The sequence below is a fragment of the Microcaecilia unicolor genome, chromosome 6 (assembly GCF_901765095.1).
Source record: "Microcaecilia unicolor chromosome 6, aMicUni1.1, whole genome shotgun sequence".
NCBI lineage: Eukaryota > Metazoa > Chordata > Amphibia > Gymnophiona > Siphonopidae > Microcaecilia > Microcaecilia unicolor.
Genome location: NC_044036.1, coordinates 221092592 through 221112798, shown reverse-complemented (window position 1 = coordinate 221112798; position 20207 = coordinate 221092592). Strand labels below are relative to the sequence as shown.

The window sequence follows — 20207 nt, the reverse complement described above, 5'->3', positions numbered from 1 at the left end:
ATCCAGGTCCCCCACACCTGTCCTCGTCCTATCCATGCAAACGTTTCCGGGATGTCTCCAATCTCATATCTATTCCTCTCCTCCCCCCCTCTTCCCTCCCCTTCTCATGTGCACTGTGGAATGCCCACTCGGTCTGCAACAAACTTCTCTTCACCCACGATCTCTTCATCTCTCATTCACCCACGATCTCTTCATCTCTCATTCCCTTCACCTGCTTGCCCTAACGGAAACCTGGCTCTCCCCTGATGACTCTGCCTCAGTTGCGGCTCTTTGCCATGGAGGCTATCTCTTCTCCCACACTCCCCGCCTAGTTGGCCGCGGAGTAGGCATCGGGTTACTACTCTCGCCCTCCTGTAGTTTCCAACCCCTCCTCCTACCACAGTCTTACTGCTTCTCATCCTTTGAAGTCCACTCCATCCGTCTATTCTACCCGTTGCCACTCAGAGTGGCAGTCATTTACTGCCCCCCCTGATAAATCCCTCTCTTCCTTCCTTACCGACTTCGATGCCTGGCTTTCTGTTTTTCTTGAACCCTCATCTGCATCCCTCATTCTCGGAGACTTTAACATACACGTTGATGACCCGTCCAACTCTCACACTTCTCAGTTCCTCACTCTAACATCCTCCTTCAACCTCCAGCTGTGTTCCACCACCCCTACTCACCGTGATGGCCATTGCCTTGACCTCGTCCTCTCCTCTTCCGGCGCACCCTCCAATTTCCATGCCTCAGCTCTTCCTCTCTCTGATCATCACCTGATCACCTTCACACTTCTTCACCCTCCCCCTCAGCCCCGCCCAACATTAACCACTACTTCCAGGAATCTCCAGGCTATTGACCCTCCCACCTTATCATCTAGTATTTCTAATCTCCTCCCCTCCATCATGTCCTCCGAGTCTGTCGACGAGGCTGTCTCCACTTACAATGCCACTCTCTCCTCTGCTCTGGACACCCTTGCACCATCCACCTCCCGTCCCACAAGGCGTACTAATCCCCAGCACTGGCTGACCCCTTGCATCCGTTATCTTCACTCCTGCGCCCGATCTGCTGAACGCCTCTGGAGGAAATCTTGCACCCATTCAGATTTCCTTCACTACAAATTCATGCTATCCTCCTTCCAGTCCTCACTATTCCTTGCCAAACAGGACTATTACACCCAATTGACTAATTCTCTCAGCTCTAACCCTCGTCATCTCTTCGCCACCCTTAACTCCCTCCTCAAAGTGCCCTCCGCTCCCACCCCCCCTCGCTCTCTCCTCAATCACTGGCTGACTACTTCCGTGACAAGGTGCAAAAGATCAACCTTGAGTTCACTACCAAGCCACCTCCTCCTCTTCACCCTTCAACCCTCTCCCTCAACCAACCAACCCAGACCTCCTTCTCCTCCTTTCCTGATATCTCCGAGGAGGAAACCGCCCAACTTCTTTCCTCCTCAAAATGCACCACTTGTTCCTCTGATCCCTTCCCCACCAACTTACTTAACACCATCTCTCCTACTATCACCCCCTCCATCTGTCATATCCTCAACCTCTCTCTCTCCACTGCAACTGTCCCCGACACCTTCAAGCATGCCGTAGTCACGCCACTCCTCAAAAAACCATCATTAGACCTTACCTGTCCCTCCAACTACCGCCATCCTCTCATGCCATCCTCGATCCGCTTCAATCCGGTTTTCGCCCTCTTCACTCGACAGAAACAGCACTCTAAAGTCTGTAATGACCTGTTCCTTGCCAAATCCAGAGGCCACTACTCCATCCTCATCCTCCTCGATCTATCCGCCGCTTTTGACACTGTCAATCATGACTTACTTCTTGCCACACTGTCCTCATTTGGGTTCCAGGGCTTTGTCCTCTCCTGGTTCTCCTCCTATCTCTCCCACCGCACCTTCAAAGTTCACTCTCATGGATCTTCCTCCACCCCCATCCCCATATCTGTTGGTGTTCCCCAGGGATCTGTCCTTGGACCCCTTCTCTTCTCAATCTACACCTCTTCCCTGGGCTCCCTGATCTCATCTCATGGTTTCCAGTATCATCTCTATGCTGATGACACCCAACTGTATCTCTCCACACCAGACATCACCGCGGAGACCCAGGCAAAAGTATCGGCCTGCTTATCCGACATTGCTGCCTGGATGTCCAACCGCCACCTGAAACTGAACATGTCCAAGACCGAGCTTATCGTCTTTCCACCAAAACCCACTTCTCCTCTTCCTCCACTTTCTAGTATCTCAGTTGATAACACCCTCATCCTCCCCGTCTCATCTGCCCGCAACCTCAGAGTCAACTTTGACTCCTCTCTCTCCTTCTCTGCGCATATCCAGCATATAGCCAAGACCTGTCGCTTCTTCCTCTAACATCAGCAAAATTCGCCCTGTCCTCTCTGAACACACCACCCGAACTCTCGTCCACGCTCTCATTACCTCTCGCCTTGACTACTGCAACTTACTCCTCACCGGCCTCCCACTTAGCCATCTATCCCCCTTCAATCTGTTCAGAACTCTGCTGCACGTCTCATATTCCGCCAGAACCGATATACTCATATCACCCCTCTCCTCAAGTCACTTCACTGGCTTCCGATCAGATACCGCATTCAATTCAAGCTTCTCCTTCTTACCTACAAATGCACTCAGTCTGCTGCCCCTCACTATCTTTCTACCCTCATCTCCCCTTACGTTCCCACCCGTAACCTCCGTTCACAGGATAAATCCCTCCTCTCAGTACCCTTCTCCACCACCGCCAACTCCAGGCTCCGCTCATTCTGCCTCGCCTCACCCTATGCTTGGAACAACCTTCCTGAGCCCTTACGCCAAGCCCCCTCCCTGCCCGTCTTCAAGTCTTTGCTTAAAGCCCACCTCTTCAATGCTGCGTTCGGCACCTAACCCTTACCGTTCAGTGAATCCAGACTGCCCCAATTTGACTGCCCCTATCGGACCGACCGTTCACTTGTCTATTAGATTGTAAGCTCTTTGAGCAGGGACTGTCTCTCTTTGTTAAATTGTACAGCGCTGCGTAACCCTAGTAGCGCTTTAGAAATGTTAAGTAGTAAATATCTGAAAGGTATTAATCCGCCAACAAACCTTTTCCGGAGACGGGAAGGCAGTAGAACTAGAGGACATAAAATGAGGTTGAAGGGGGGCAGACTCAAGAAAAATGTCAGGAAGTATTTTTTCACGGTGTGCTGTTGCCAGGGTTGCCAGGTAGAAATTTTTTTTCCAGCCCAATCCAGGCCAGAAACCAGCCCAAAACCCGCCCAAACACAAACCCCGCCCCTGACACCCCCACCCCCTCGTCACCGGCCCCGCCCCCGCCGTTACCGGCCCCGCCCCCGCCGTCACCGGCCCCGCCCCCGCCGTCACCGGCCCCGCCTCCCACGTCATCGGGCCCGCCTCCCCGTCATCAGCCCCGCCTCCCCATCATCGGCCCCGCCTCCCACGTCATCGGCCCCGCCCAAAACGTCACTAACCCCGCCCAAAAACGTCACTAACCCCGCCCCCCCGCGGCCGAAAAAAATCAAAAAGCCGCCCGGAAGCCCTAAAAACCGCCCAAAAAACCGCAACCCGCCGCGGGCAAAAATTTCCCGCGGCGGGTCGCGGAAAACCGCCCAATTGGGCGGTAAAACCGCCCACCTGGCAACACTGGCTGTTGCCTAGGCCTTTTTGCTCAGCCTAACTTTGCTCTGTTGTCATTGGTCTTCATGGCCTCTTGTTTCTGGGCTCTGGGAGCCTCCCCCCCCCCCTCCTTTCCAGGTGCTCTCTCTGACTGACTTGATGGCTGTCTCCATCTTATTTTCTGTCAGCACTTGTCCTCATAGACTCACTGGAGATAACTCTGTTTTTACCTCATAAATATTCTCATATATATCTTGTCAATGAGATGCATTTTCAATCTCCCATCTGTGAGCTGCTCTGCCTGTGTAACTGCTTTTCTACTTAAGTAGTAGAACTGCCCTTTTCCTCAGGTCTCTGATTCCATCTACTGAGGCAGCTTTCAAAACACGAAGGCTCTGTGCTAAGAAGCACCTCTTCTGATTTGTGAGTAAACTGTTTGTTATTCATTAAAGGATATTTCAGAAATATAAAGAGACTTCAGGGTGTATTGATTTGCTGAGGTTATACATCAAGATACTAAGATCTTACAGTGACAGATCTTGGGAGGCTTGAACAATACTGTAACCCTAAAAAATTTGTTTAGACCTGTTTCAATACATCACATTCTCTTCCATGTGTATGGCCATGTTCAGGTTTATGTGTTTAAAACCGAGAACCATAGCTCTGCCTTCGGCTGACAATTATCATTTGCAGAGCAAGAGATATTCAACCACCAGTAGCCAGTGGTTGATGTACATCAAGGACCAGGAACATAAACATATCAGGCATACTCTAAAGGGAGGTGAAGTGCAGGTAGGCAACTACTTTCTTTATGGCTATGCCCTCATTAATAGCGAGTGCACATCCCTTGAAATTAACAGGTGAATTTACTACAGCTGTACAATTTGTTATGATTCTAAAAAAACAGAATCCACTACTAATGGGTACCACCTTCATGTTTCTTAACTACAAAACACAAAGCAAGACTGATTACTTAAAACAAATAAGGAATGTGTGGCCTTTCTGAACAGAGCCGCGTTACCCAAACCTTTAGTTCCTCGGGACACCCTTTTTAGAGGCAGAACAAATGCTGTCTGTCTGTACTATCAAGCTAAACAGGGTGAGAAAATACACTATTTACCAGCCTATACCCTTCTGTCAATAAAAATGAAGAATATACAGTACAATACAATTTCTATTTCGCTATAAACCACCAAAGGATCAATGCGGATTGCAATATATAATACTAGTAAAAAAGGCCCGTTTCAGAAAGAAATGAAACGGGCGCTAGCAAGGTTTTCCTATGTGTGTGTGTGTGGTCGCCGGTATCCGAGCCCTGCTCCCCGCCCCCATGTGCTGCAGCGCAAGTGCCTACCTGCACCCTGATGGCCACTCGCAGGGAGTCCTTGGCGATGCTGTGGCCGCATTTATGGCAGGAACGTTGTGCGCTGTTTGCGTAAGCTCCCCCCCCCCCCCCCCGCAGGGCCGTCGCTCACTTGCCCCCCCCCCGAGGTCGACGGAGACAGCGCTTTAAGGTAATGCGAGCTGAGAGGAAGCACAGTACAGCAGCCTCACGTTCAGCTTTCCCCTTCTCTCTCTGCGAAACAGGAAATGAGGGCAGGACGCAGAGAGAGAAGGGGAAAGGTGAACGCAAGGCTGCTGTACTGTGCTTCTCGTCCTCGCAGCTGGCATTACTTTAAAGCGCTGCCTCCGTCGACCTCGGGGGTGAGTGGCGGCCTCCGGGGGGGGGCAAGTGAGCGACGGCCATGGGGGGGGTGCGGGAGCGAGTGCGTGTTGAGCCTGTGTGTGTGTGTGTGTTTGGGTGGGTGGGAGGGGTTGCAGTTGCCGGGGTTCTGTGAAGTGCGAGGCAGTGTGGGATGCGGGCTCCGTATGTGAAATGGGCGGCGAGGGGCAGGGGGAGATGGAGCTTCGTGGAGTGTCAGTGCTCCGCCCTCGTCATCATCACGTAGTGACGAGAGCGCGGGGCACACAGTCATGGGCAAAAATGATATCTCGACGCCTCACACTTCTGGTTGAGGCTTCATTTAGAACGTTGGGGTTGCGAATTATGTATGGAAGGGGCATGGCTGAGGGCAGGTCTATGAGTGACAGTGAGTGGAGCATGAGTAACAGTGAGTGGTGCTGACAGCCTAGCCTACCAACAGTGCAGGGCTTTAGCGTTTCCCTGCCACAGAGTGAGCTTCAGAACGTTGAAGGTGAGAATTATTTAGATAAATGAGCTAGGCCAACACTAGGGAGGAATACAACATCATACACAGTTTATCAGAGCTCACTTAATCCATCAAACAGTTTCAATAAACTAATTATTTTAGATAAATAGCATACAAGTAGGTCTTTAATAGCTTACAAAATCTCAGATACGGCACAGTCAAGGAGAAATTAGACCTTACCTGCTAATTTGCTTTCCTTTAGTGCCTCCAGACCAGCCTAGGGTTGAACTGATGGGTTGTGCACGCCTTCCAGCAGGTGGAGACTGAGAAACTTCTGACTCTAGAGAGCCAATAAGAGTCCTGGCCAAGTGACTCTAGCCTAAGTATTTGACTAACAAAGCAGAAAAGAAGAGAAAGACCCAACCTTCTATGGCCTGTGGAATCTAAACAGCCACCAAGCAGTCATAAACCATGCTTGAAGGATGGCAAAGCCATGCAGCAAAGCTCACCAACAACTCCGCCAAGGCGAAGAGGTATGGCTTAACAGGGTATTTTTTTTTAAATAATAAATAAATGAACTGTCAACTCGCAGAGCAATTCCGTCGTAGAACTCCGGAACTATAAGTACAATCACTCTTCAAAGAACACGGGAGGGACCTGGGCCGGTCCAGAGGGGCTAAAGGAAAGCAAATTACCAGGTAAGGTCTAATTTCTCCTTCCTAAGCGTCCCTCCGAACCGGCCCAGGGTTGGACTGATGGGAAGTAACAAAGCAGTAGACCTAAGGGAGGGACCCCCAGCAAACCCGCTGGGAGCTCTCGAGTTGCAAAAATCGCCTCCTACCGACACTGTACATCCAGTTATAGTGTCTAGAAAAGGAATTTATTTTTTATTTTTGTTATTTTTGTTACATTTGTACCCCGCGCTTTCCCACTCATGGCAGGCTCAATGTGGCTTACATGGGGCAATGGAGGGTTAAGTGACTTGCCCAGAGTCACAAGGAGCTGCCTGTGCCTGAAGTGGGAATTGAACTCAGTTCCTCAGTTCCCCAGGACCAAAGTCCACCACCCTAACCACATGCAGTGAGGCCCACGTTGCCGCCTTACAAATGTCTGCGGGTGGCACCAAGAATTGCTCCGCCCAAGAAGCTGCTTGTCCCCTTGTGGAGTGAGCTTTAACACCTCTCGGGACTGTTCTCCCAGCAAGCACATAAGCAGAAGTTATCATCTCTTTCAGCTACCAAGAAATAGTGGGCTTAGAGGCGGCCAAACCCTTACGCAAACCGGCGTGGAGTACAAACAGACGATCCGTGCACCAAAAGTCATCAGTAACCCTCAGATAGCGTTTAAGAACTCTCTTAATGTCCAACGTACGCAACTTCCTCTGAGACCCCGTACCTGAGGAAGACCCCAGGACAGGGAGGAAGACCAACTGGGAGAGATGAAACCGTGACAGTACCTTAGGTAAGAAAGAAGGCACTGGGTGCAAAACCACATGCTCCTTAGAAAACTCCAAAAACGGAGGCCTACAGGAAAAGGCATGCAGCTCCGAGGCTCTCCAAGCAGAAGCAATGGCGACCAAAAACACGTTCTTAAGAGTTAAGTCCTTAAGGGAACAATTAGACAACAGCTCAAAGGGAGGACCCGTCAGTGCAGAAACCATCAGGTTGAGATCCCAAGCCGGAAAGGCAACTCTGACTGGTGGACGAAGAGGGCTGACCCCTTTCAGGAAACGTGAAACGTCAAGAAGAGTAGCCAATGACTTCCTTGCATCTGGCCTCGGCAACAGGACAGTGCCGCCACCTGTACCTTAAGGGATGAGAGAGACATGCCTTTATCAAAGCCATGCTGCAAAAAATCCAAAATCTCCGCCACCGAAGCCCGGAAGGGAGAAATACCACCATCTGCACACCAAGCCTCAAAAATCCTCCAGGTACAAATATAATTCAGGGACGTAGACTGACTACGCGACCGGAACATGGTTGACGCTGAAGGTCTGCATAACACGGATGATGAGGCCAATCGGGTACCACGAGGACTACCGGACCCCCATGAGCTTTGATTCTTTGTAAGAGACGACCCAAGAGAGGCCATGGAGGCCACTGCTGTAAGAGGGCATCTATCCCCGCTGCTCTTGAGTCTCTTCAACGACTGAAAAAGCAGGGAACCTTTGCGTTGAGACCGGAGGCCAAAAGATCCAGAACTGGAATGCCCCACTGATCCACTATCAATTGAAATGCCCGAGGGCTGAGAGACCAATCCCCTGGATCAAGGGTGTGACGACAAAGAGTCTGCCTGAACATTTTCGGTTCCCGCCACATGGGAAGCCGAGATAACAATCAGGTGAAGTTCCGCCCATGCCATGAGACTCGCCGCCTCCCGTTGCAAGAGTCGACTCTCTGTTTCCCCTTGGCAGTTGACATAGGCCATAGCCGTAGCATTGTCCGATAATATCCGTACCGCCTTGCCCTCTATGAGGGAACAAAACTCCTCCACAGCTAGACGAATTGCCCTGGTCTCTAACCAACTGATGGACTGGGACCCTTCCATGGGAGACCAGAGACCCTGCGCAAGCTTTCCTAAGCAATGGGTTCCCCAGCCCTGTAGGCTGGCATCGGTAGTTAACGCTATCCACTAGGGGGACTCCCCTGGTAAGATTGTCCTCCCACAACCATCAGAAGAGGCTGCTGCGCTCTTGGGAATGAAGGGCCAACCTCACCGGAAGGGAATCTGTCTGCGGGGACCATCTGGACAATAGGGAAGATTGGAGAGACCTCATGTGAGCCCTGGCCCAGGGAACTACCACTATCGTTGCTGCCATGGAACCCAGAACTTGAAGATAATCCCGAGCACAGAGGCCGTGTCTGTGAAGTAACCCCTGAACCTGAGATCACAGCTTGCACACCCTGCCCTGGGGAAGGAAAACCTGTCCTTGTGCCGTGTCGAAGGTAACCCCAAATACTCCAGGGACTGCGACAGTACCAGACGGCTCTTGGCTGAGTTGACCACCCAACTGAGGGACTACAGGAAACTCATCACCCAGCCCGTGACCTGCACACTCTCCTGATAAGATTTCGCTCTGATGAGCCAGTCATCCAAGTATGGGTGGACTAGGATTCCCTTCTTCCTGAGGGCCGCCGCAACTACCACCATGACCTTGGTGAAAGTGCGAGGTGCTGTAGCCAACCCGAATGGCAGAGCCCGAAACTGAAAATGCCGGCCCATAATGGCAAACCGAAGGAACTGCTGGTGACCGGGCCGGATAGGAATGTGCAGATAAGCTTCCGTGAGATCTAAGGCCTAACACTAAGAAGCAGTTAAGGGGGTTCCTGGGGCTCATAGGGTATTATAGACGGTTTATCCCCCATTTCTCTACCCTGTCAGCACCCCTTACTGACATGCTGAAGGGGAATAAGCCCAATCAGTTAGTGTGGGAGGAGGACGGGGTACAGGCGAAAGAAACCCTCCGGAGGACCCTGTGTCAGGAACCTGTGTTAAAAGCTGTAGATTTTTTTTTTTTAAATTTATTGTTTATTCATTTTCATTAAATAACAAGCTATTACACTTGACAGGAAATTCAGAAAAAGAAACTGTTACAATAACACCAGTTTAAGATAAAGATTAATAATTTCTTCTTTAGACCACTAAGTCAGGGGGTGAGCGTAAGGAAAAAGAAGACTTCTTAAATCAATAATACCTGCACCAGAGGAAATATGCTTAACACACTTTCTCGGCCCCATAAATCATATTATACCATCATAATGGGAAATGACGTTAACCAACTTTCTTTACAGTTATAAATTCTTTCAATTGTTCTGGTTGGAAAAAAGATATATTTCAAACTAAAAAGCTGTAGATTTTAAGAAAAACTTTATCCTGCAGACTGATGCTTCAGGGGTAGGGCTGGGAGCGGTGTTGTCCCAGGAGCATGAGGGGGAAGAGCATCCAGTGCTGTATTTGAGTAGAAAGCTCTTCCCACAGGAAACACACTACTCCACGATTGAAAAGGAGTGTTTGGCCATTAGGTGGGCAGTCCAGGCCTGCCAAGTGTATTTGGAGGGGAGGGAGTTTAGATTGGTAACCGATCATGCGCCCCTCAAATGGTTCAATCAAATGAAGAACCATAATGGCCGCCTCATGCGCTGGTATCTGGCGCTGCAGCCCTTCCGTTATTCGGTGGAGCATCGACCTGGCAGTGCCTTGGGCAATGTCGATGCTCTATCACGGATCGGAGAGGAGGATACGAGCCTAAGGTTCGCGAGAGGGGCATTCTCTTAAGGGGGGGGGGGTATGTGAAGGGGAGGATAAGGGTTTGGAACAGATGGAAGTGGAGGGGGGAGAAGGAAGGAGGCTCAAGAGCCGAGGGAGACAGAGCAGAGCCTTGCCTTTAATCATTCCTCAGGGAGAGAGAGAGAGAAGGGAAAAGGTAGTGCCCCCTAGAAAATGGAGATGGGAGAAGGACTACATTTCCCAGCATCCCCGGGGAAAACCCTGGTATAGGGATTATTGGCCCCAGCATTCCCTGGGAGGAGGCTCTGACAAGGCAAGGGAGGGGCACCTGGAACATAATCAAGTAAGAAAGGAACAGCGTGAGCTGCCCAGATTGGAGGGGAATGAGCCCATGGACTGGCAAGCAGGAGCAGGAGGTAGGCTCTGAGGAACCCATGGACCTTTCTGCCTGGGCTCATGCCTTGAAAGCTAAACTGAAAAACCATGTGAACTCTTGGTGTCACAGCTGGGCTGAAAGTGGAAAGGGAAAAGGTCATGCGGGAGGAGGGTCAGTGAAGTAATAGAGTGACCCAGAAAGGGTGGGGTCTTTTCCTCTTTCCCAAAAGAGTTCAGGCTGTGTTCCTTGAAGAGACTGTGTGTCTGAACTGAGTGCTAAGGCACTAAGAGGCAGATGCAGCAACCAAACGTAAAAAAATCTAAATCGTTAAAGTCCCTAACGATTTTAAAATAACGAAAAATGCACCAAAAAAAAAAAGGTCACACATGCTGAGATCGGTATTGAAACGTACAATGTATCAAAGAATCACAATACACATCGTTAATCGGCCCCCAAATCATGCGCAGAGCAGCCAAGCGTTATGTTAGCTGCTCTGCGCATGCCACAAACAGTCAAAACACAGTCAAATCACAAGCACATGGCTCCCAAATCAAAACAAAAATAAAAAAAAAGGGTCGGGAGGGGGCAAGGGCGCTCATCAGGAGCGTCCTGTACGGACGGCCTTGCCCCCCCCCCCCCGCTGCTCCCCACTTTCCACCGCTCCCCCCACCCCGAAAAAGCAAAATTCGAGCAGCCCCTGCCCCCCTCCCTTCCTCACTACTCTCTCACCTCAGCTCCGCCTCCCGACATCCTCCGTCCTGTGCCCCGCCCCCTTTTGGGGTCGTCGCCGCCATTCCCCTCCTCCATCGGGCCCCCCTCCCTCTTACCGGGCCCGTGCAGTGCCTCTCTCCTCTGTCCGAAGGCGCTGCACGGGCAAGAAGAAAGCTGATGCCTGCCTTCGCCCAGCTTCGATGGCGCGTCTTTCTCCTGCTGGGCCCGCCCCTGTCTGACGTCAGACGTCTACGTAGGTTACTGACGTCAGACAGGGGCGGGCCCAGCAGGAGAAAGACGTGCCATCGAAGCTGGGCGAAGGCAGGCATCAGCTTTCTTCTTGCCCGTGCAGCGCCTTCGGACAGAGGAGAGAGGCGCTGCACGGGCCCGGTAAGAGGGAGGGGGGCCCGATGGAGGAGGGGAATGGCGGCGACGACCCCAAAAGGGGGCGGGGCACAGGACGGAGGATGTCGGGAGGCGGAGCTGAGGTGAGAGAGTAGTGAGGAAGGGAGGGGGCAGGGGCTGCTCGAATTTTGCTTTTTCGGGGTGGGGGGAACGGCGGAAAGTGGGGAGCAGCGGGGGGGAGGGGGCAAGGCCGTCCGTACAGGACGCTCCTGATGAGCGCCCTTGCCCCCTCCCGATCCTTTTTTTATTTTTATTTATTTGTGTTTTCTGACGTCCTTTGGACCAATCACAGCGCTTTTAGCTCTGCTAATGCGCTGGGATTGGCTCAAAGTTTCACTTTACGATTTTTCCTGGCACAGAGCTGTCCTAACGAGAGGTCCAGACCTCTCGTTAGTTTTCCTGCCTTTTTCCTGCGTAAAGGCAATCGGAAAAGGTTAGTGCATGTCATTTCAATGGGGTTTTCACACTAATTGCTCATCTCCATTCCGTTTTCGTTAGCTGCTGGCTTCCTTGGTAAAAGCCCTTTGATGCATGCAACGGATCAAATTTTCCTCGTTGGAGAGTCATTAAAGGCTCATTTAGCTTTAGTGCATCTGCCTCTAAGCTCTGTGGATTTTGAACTGTGGGGAAAACAAACCTTCTTTTGTGTGGGGGAGGGGCAAGTAAGCTACAGTGGGTTTTTTTCCTTTTTGTGGGCTGAGGCCCACAGCACTGTGTGTTTTGAACTGTTTGCAGAAACCCCGTGGGGGTGGACAAGATACAGGGATTCTTTTTGGGTGTGAAGTTGGACTACAGAGGAACCTATCTGTGGGGTCTGTTAATTTGGCTCCAACTGATTTGTGCAGCAGCTGGAAGGGGACGTGTTTGTGTTTATGCTGTACCTGGGCCCTGAGAGAAAAACAGGAGCAACTGTTTTGAAGGGCTGCAGGATTCCTTTTGAAAGTTACTGGACTGTGAATCCATGACAATAAAGGAGCTTGGTGACTTTTACCTTTTTGGAGTTTATTTTCTTTGAGCCCTGCCCTGTGGACAGCCGTGGGCCGGGAGGCTGAGTGGCCAGGGTGGAGGCAAGATCCCGAAGACCCTCGGGCGGAGGGAAGGATCTTTCACAATATGTACAAAAAGCTGTAAAATATGTACTATGTAACATACATGTATATTTGCAGAATAACGCCTTGGCACATATTTCACATCCACGTGCGAATGTGCACACATTCATGTACATATGCCATTCTAGATATTTAGGAGACAAGAAGTGGGAAATGGAAGAAGACTCAGCAGGCAATGGGACCTGCGATGACACAATGCTTTACTGACACAAAAAGTCCTTAAGCTGTACAAAACACTCTTTTTACATAAGAGACTTTACACGGTACCATGTTTTAGGTAGTGCCTGCCTCAGGAATCTTACAGTAATAAACACAAGCATAAACACTAGATAGCTACCAAAACAGTAAACCAGAGGTCTTTAGAAAGTTTTGAAACTGGAATGCTTCTAAAAGTGAAGTCACAAAAGATAAAGGAATGACAACGCACTCCTTTCTAATATACTAGTAAAAAAGGCCCGTTTCTGACACAAATGAAATGGGCACTAGCAAGGTTTTCCTCGGAGTGTGTATGTTTGAGAGTGTGTGTGTGAGAGTGACTGTGTGAGAGAAAGAGACTGAATGTGCGAGTGTGTATGTGTGTGACAGAGAGACTGGGTGCGAGTGTGTCTGTGTGAGAGTGAGTGTGTGTGTGTGAGCATGAGTGTGTGTGCCAGGGCCCCCCCCCTCCCGCCCTCCGAGTTCCAGAGTCGTCCCCCCTCCCTCCCTCCGAGTTCCAGGGTTGTTGTCCCCCTCCCTCCCTCCAAGTTCCAGGGTTGTCCCCCTCCCTCCCTCCCTCCCTCCGAGTTCCAGGGTCGTCCCCTCCCTGCCTCCCTCCGAGTTTCAGGGTCCCCTCCCTCCCCTGCATTATGCTCTCTCCCCTCCATCCATCCATGTGCAGGCAATGTCCTCTATGCCCTGCCCCCTCCACCTCCCTCCGAGTTCCAGGCCTCCCTCCCATTTCCAGGGTCCCCCCTCCCTCTGTCCCTCCCTCCCAGTTCCAGGGTCCCATGGACCTGGGAGGGAGGGGGGACGGAGAATGTTGGAGGAGTGACGTCAGCAGATGGTTACAATCCCAGTGACACACATTGGAACGTTGGAGGAGTGATGTCAGCAGGTGGTTACGATCCCAGTGAGAGACATTGGAATGTTGGAGGAGCAAATTATTATATTAGATAAACGTCGTCATTCCTTTATCTTTTGTCACTTCACTTTTAGAAGCGTTTTTACTGCTGTAGAAACAAACTGAGTGTTACTATATTTTCCAATTTCAAACGGTCTTTCTAAAGACCTCCGGTTTACCATTTTAGTAGCTATCTAGTATTTATGCTTGTATTTATTACAGTAAGACTCCTGAGGCAGGCACCAGCTGAAACACGGTGCCAAGACTAGTCTCTTATGTATAAAGAATATAACATGAACAAACACACAATCTGAGGAGTCGGAATGTCTCAGGAATGCAAAACAAAAACTAGTCAAGGCCAAAACTAGTTAAACCCCAAAATAATCTCCAAGAATATTGCCTCTTCCCCTAAATTGCCCAGAGAATACCTATTGCAGTACAAAGAAAAGAACGCCACAGAGAGAATCCCCTTTGTAATGACATACAATCCAGAGCTGGAAAAATTGAGAAGAATCATAAAAGATCGACAGCCACAACTCCAGGAGAATTAATTACTGAAAGGGGTATCCCCAGCTCCATCAGTGCTGACTTCCACCAGCCACCTAATTTGAAACAGAAAAGCAAGCTCCCAATACAAGCTCAAAAAGAAAAGAATGGCACACGTCCCTGTAATATACCAAGCTAAAAACTGTGGCCAACACATTTCACAGGATCCCACAGTCACTCACATGGGAAAAACATTCAGTATAAGGGGATCCTTCACATGCTCATCTTCAAATATGGTTTATGTTTCAATCAATGCAAAAAATGTGAAGAAGGGTGTTATATTGGAGAAACAAGCCAGATGCTAACAACGAGAATCAGTTTACAAAGACATTATATTAAACATCACAATGCCAACTAAGATGTCGCCTCTAAGGGACAGCACTTTACAAAACCAGAACACTGCATCAATGATTTGATGCTGAGAATACTAAAAGGAAATTTTAGACTATTTAGGAACATAAGCCCTTTGAAGTCAAAATGATTAAATATTTTGACATCCACCAGACAGGATTTAAAGTTCTGGGTTTTCTATCCCATTATAAATCATTAAATTATACTGCTTTGTCAGCCTCTTATGACCCATCCATCTCCCCTTGTCTCTCACCGAACTCACCCCACCCTCTTCCTGTGAAACTGTCATTGGAATGCTTTTGTGTTTCACTCATATATTCTGATATTTGTCAACATTTGCTCATTTCTGTTCTGAAGAAGGGTCACCTTTGAAAGCTATGCAAAAATGTATTAAGGTAGTCCACTAAAACAAGTTTTATCTTATTTTCTTTTCTATGTTTTGTTTTATTTCTATTTATTACCTTTAAAAGTGGACTAACCTGGCTACCACACTATTTGACTGTGCAATAAAAAGATATTACCTTATATTTTGCTGAATTTTCCTATTTCTGTTAAACTTCTTTTCAAAGTTTTCTAACACACTCTGAACTTTCAGAATTCATTTGGTAATACAGATAAATTGGTGAGTATTCTGCTAGCTGGATGTTCTCTCTGGAAATGAAGGAAGTCAGTCTATCTTCTATTGACTCTGTATTAAGAACCCGCTGTACAGAGGCAGTGGCAGCTGTCATCAGAAACACTGAAAGAAAGAAATACAGCACAAATAGCCGAGGAAGGACATTAGAGAGAAGGGAGAGAGAAATTAACACTAAACCTTGAATATAGCCTAAGCAGTAGGCGTCTATCAAGAATAGGTCCAGATCTGTCGTTGGGCTGTAAACAGCTGGAGGAAGAAGAGTTTGTTTGGAATGAAACAGAGGTCTGTTGATTGGAACCAGAGTATTAACGATTACATCCTAGTGCTGGCCTCCGCCGCATCATTTTAAAGTATCTTACAGCAGATAATTTTGCAAACAGAAGAACCGGCACTGACCAGAAATACACACCATGCTTTGAGGCACTGAGGAATGAAAAGCTCAGGAAGAACATAGCTCCAGATGTGCTGGTACAAATTTATAGCTTTTATAAAACACTAAGAGAAAAAAAAAAGTGATGCAACACCTGGATCTCCTCCGTGCCGTGCTTCCTATCTGCACAGTGCTAAAACTTCCTGCAAACACTGCCGACTTTAGGTGAAGTTCTGTAAAGCTGCACGTCCCTCCCCCACCCAATTCGGAAGAAGTTTCACTTCTGCTGCTGCTGACTGCTGAGTGAGCGTGTGTCCTAGGTCGTTGCTGCATGGTAGCAGCTCGTAAACGGCATAGTTCATACAAGGAAGCAGCTTCATACAACGTACAGGACCACCAACATGCTGTTTACGATAAATCAGCAGCGCACAGACTGTTAAACCTAAAGTTAATAGACGATAAAAACAGATGGCAGTCCAAGGTTCTGTTTGTTATAGGGAAAGTACTTAGATGGGAGGGGGGCCGAGGACAAAGCAGAGAACTAAAAGTGACCATGGCCAACCTCAGCGTGCCCCACGCCCTCCAGCTGAACCCTGCTCGAGGATGGTTCAGGTCTTACCATTGCTAGGCTGCTCCTGAAACTTGCTCAGCATTCCAGCCCCATTGTAATCATCACGGCTGCTACCGAGCAGTCTCCCCGTGGCCTACTAGTATGAACATATGCTAATGACGAAGGAAGAAAGCCGAAAACCACTTCCATTCTCGCCACGGCAGGCTGCAATGGAAGGGGTGTGGATGGGGTGGGGGGAATAAAGACTTCGGTTCTACTTCCTTCCTGAGAAATTCGATAATATGCAGAGTGCAAATGCTCAGTAAACAGAGCTGGTGCATTTCTCCTAAACCTGTGAAAGTATCTCCATTCCTGCCGAGCCCAGCCGACCCTGACTCTGAAAAAGTAAATTGTTAGAAAACTGCATAATCTGTCCTTCCTCTCCTAACATTGGGAAGATGTCTTTTTTAATATACTGCTATCCAAGAATGTTTTCCAGAAATAAAGCAGTTGCTTAGTAACACAATCTAGGTTAATTTTATAGAAGTTTAGGGGCATAGCTATCAACTCGTGCTATTTTAACACAACTACAACTCCCATTTTATGCAGTGTAAAGTAACCACCACCATCTCCCAGGGAGGGTATTCCAGGCATCCATCATATGTGTGTATCTTGTAGATTATGTGGAGCATATGTTTTTTTTTTTAATAAAGGAGGGTAATATGTTTATTCAGGTTTATTCAGCATTTGTTACTGATGAAACAGAATTAAAGAATAACACAGATATCAAGAAATTAGCAATAGAATACAGAATATCACAGTAAAGAAACTAACACTACACTGGCTCCCCATAGCAGACCGTATTGACTTCAAAATCTGTTTGCTAACACATAAGATCATGTATGGTGAAGCTCCAGAATATATGCTTAATCTCATTGATCTACCATCAAGAAATGCCGTGTTGTCTACAAGGTCCTACCTCATTCTCCATTTTCCAACCTGCAGGAATGTTAAATACAAGACTCTTTTTGCATCATCCTTCCCTTACATCAGTCCAAAATATTGGAATGTCCTACCGAAACAAATTAAGGAGCTCCTTAAAGACATTCTTATTCGTCAAGGTTTACTCCACTGGCAACTCCAATGCTTAGCCTCTCCCACTTGCCATCGCTTCACCCCTGTCATCTACCCTGTGTTATCCCCTGTTCCTACCCCTCCTGTCACTTTCTATTTCTGGGCCATCATTGTCCTGTTTTGTATCCTGATTTATTCTAAGCCACATTGCGCCTGCTCATGTGGGTAAATGTGGGGTAAAAATGCACTAAAGTAAATAAACAGTAGAATAAGGCTAATTACCTAGCAAGCAGTGTTATAAGAAAATAAAGTAGCAATACATTATAAGAAACAGCAAGTTGGAGGACAGGTGCATTGTAGGCTTACATAAATACATTATAGTTGCTTACATATCTCAGATAATTGTAAAACCAGTAAGGCATGTAAGTAGGTCAGGGGTCAGGGCAGAAACCACACAGAAAAGACTCCTTGCTACAGTTGAAAGAAGTCAAAAGGTTTTGCTTCCCCATATAATTAACTGATGACCCAGGGGGCACAAACCAGAGGGAAGAATTCTTTATTACACTTGCTATACTGCTTAAACTGACACACAGAACTATGCGGTTTACATATCAAAGTCAATATGAGAAGACTGGAAAAGAACTACAATATTAAATAGGACAGAAAGGGAGAAAGAGGTCAAAATTACTATAACCAATGGGAAAATAATAGGTAAGTGAAGAAAGAAGAAGGGGAGGGAAAGGGGGGAAGGGATGAAGGCACCTGAACTCCATCATCTCACTGTGCAAAAGCCTGTCTGAATAACCTGTTTTTATTGCTGTTTTGAACTTAGGAAGAGAAAGCTCTCCAAGGATTTCCAAGGGAAGATTATTCCAAGTCACTGGGGCCAGGAAACAGAAAGCACTGTGTCGCGTATGCTCATATTTGGTGATCTTGGGGCTTGGAAGTACCATATGATGGTCATTAATGGAGGGGAGTAATCGCACGGGGGAATAAGGGATTGTCGAGGAGGAGACAGGACGACAAATCCATATGGAAAGCTTTGAAAACTAGCAGAAGTACTTTACAATGGATCCAATAAGTTACAGGAAGCCAATTAAGTTTCTGAAAAAGTGGTGATACAGAATCATATTTTATAGCATGACAGATAAGACAAACTGCTGTATTTTGAAGAGTTTCAAGCTTTTTTACAGCAGTTTGAGGTAATCCTGGAAAAATGATATTACAATAGTCAATCTTTGTAATCAATAATGACAGTACCAAGGCATGGAAGGAATCGTGGTCCAAGGATTTTCTTACACAAACCTGATTGATTCAGAGCAGAAACATGAGAGCAAATGTTGGTTGAGAGTCTAGAATTACCTCCAGATAATGAAAAGACTTGATGGGGGTGACGGTAGTGCCAAGGAGTTGAACACTTTTCTTATGGGTGAGGGGCAGTGTTCTCCTCCACTGCTAACTCCAGATTCCATTCCTGAGCCAGTACGTCAAGCTCCATCTCCAGCTATCTTCAAATCTGGGCTAAAATCCCATCTTTTTGATGCTGCTTTTAACTCCTAACCCCTATCTGCTTGTTCAGTACTCATGTCTGTTTTATCATTCCCACATTAGTAATTCCCTTATCCCTTATTTGTCCTTCCAATCTGTTCTTTTATGCGCCAAACAGGATTATTATATCCAACTGACCAACTCTCTTGGCTCTAACCCTCGACTTCTCTTCACCACATTGAACTCTCTCCTCTAGGTGCCCCCTCCCCCAACTCCCCCTTCATTATCTCCTCATACCCTTGCTGAATTCTTTCACGACAAGGTTCAAAAGATAAACCTTGAATTCTCTACCTCGCCACCTCTCCCTCCACTAGTCTGTTCCCCTCTCTCTCCTTCCCCTCAATCCTTTTTCTCCTTTCCTGAAGTTACTATAGAGGAAACTACACTTCTCCTTTCTTCCTCAAAATGTACCACTTGTTCCTCTGATCCCATTCCCACCCACCTTCTTAATGTCATCTCACCTGCTCTTATTCCTTTTATCTGTCACATTCTCAACCTCTCACTTTCCACTGCAACTGTCCCTACTGCCTTTGTGGTCACACCTCTCCTTAAGAAGCCTTCACTTGACCCTACTTGTCCCTCTAATTACCGACCCATCTCCCTCCTCCCTTTTCTCTCCAAATTACTTGAGCGTGCTGTTCACTACTACTACTACTACTTAACATTTCTAGAGCACTACTAGGATTACGCAGCACTGTACAAAATAAACAAAGAAGGATGGTCCCTGCTCGAAGGAGCTTACAATCTAAAGAACGAAATGTCAAGTTGGGGCAGTCTAGCTTTCCTGGGTAGAGGTGTAGAGGTTAGTTGCTGAAAGCGACATTGAAGAGGTGGGCTTTAAGCAGAGATTTGAAGATGGGCAGGGAGGGGGCCTGGCGTATGGGCTCGGGGAGTTTGTTCCACGCGTGGGGTGAGGCGAGGCAGAAAGGGCGGAGCCTGGAGTTGGCAGTGGTGGAGAAGGGTACTGAAAGAAGGGATTTGTTCACCACCGCGGCCTTGATTTTCTCTCCTCACATGCTATTCTTGACACACTACAATCTGGTTTTCACCCTCTCCACTCAACCGAAACTCGCTTACTAAAGTCTCCAATTACCTATTACTTGCTAAATCCAGAGGTCAATATTCCATCTTTATTCTTCTTGATCTTTCCGCTGCTTTTGACACTGTCGATCACAGCATACTTCTCGATACCCTGTCCTCACTTGGATTCCAGGGCTCTGTCCTTTCCTGGTTCTCTTCCTACCTCTCCCTCCGCACCTTTAGGGTTCACTCTGGTGGATCCTCTTCTACTTCTATCCCTCTGCCTGTCGGTGTACCTCAGGGTTCTGTTCTTGGTCCCCTCCTCTTTTCTATCTACACTTCTTCCCTTGGTTCATTAATCTCATCCCATGGCTTTTCCTACCATCTCTATGCTGATGACTCCCAAATCTACCTTTCTACCCCTGATATC

The 20207-nt window shown here is 48.1% G+C and overlaps 1 protein-coding gene across 3 annotated transcripts in view; it reads right to left on the bottom strand.

Annotated features, from left to right (window-relative positions):
* The window catches only part of TOR4A (torsin family 4 member A), a 223242-nt gene extending 206898 nt beyond the window's left edge, over positions 1-16344 (bottom strand). For 2 of the 3 annotated variants that reach the window (XM_030207774.1, XM_030207775.1), the window contains exon 1: positions 16205-16344. The gene's annotated coding sequence lies outside the window, so the exon portion shown is untranslated. Of the gene's footprint in view, positions 1-15611; positions 15666-16204 lie in introns of those variants that run through there. The other variant, XM_030207778.1, reaches the window with a different exon arrangement.
* Positions 16345-20207: the final 3863 nt, after the last annotated feature.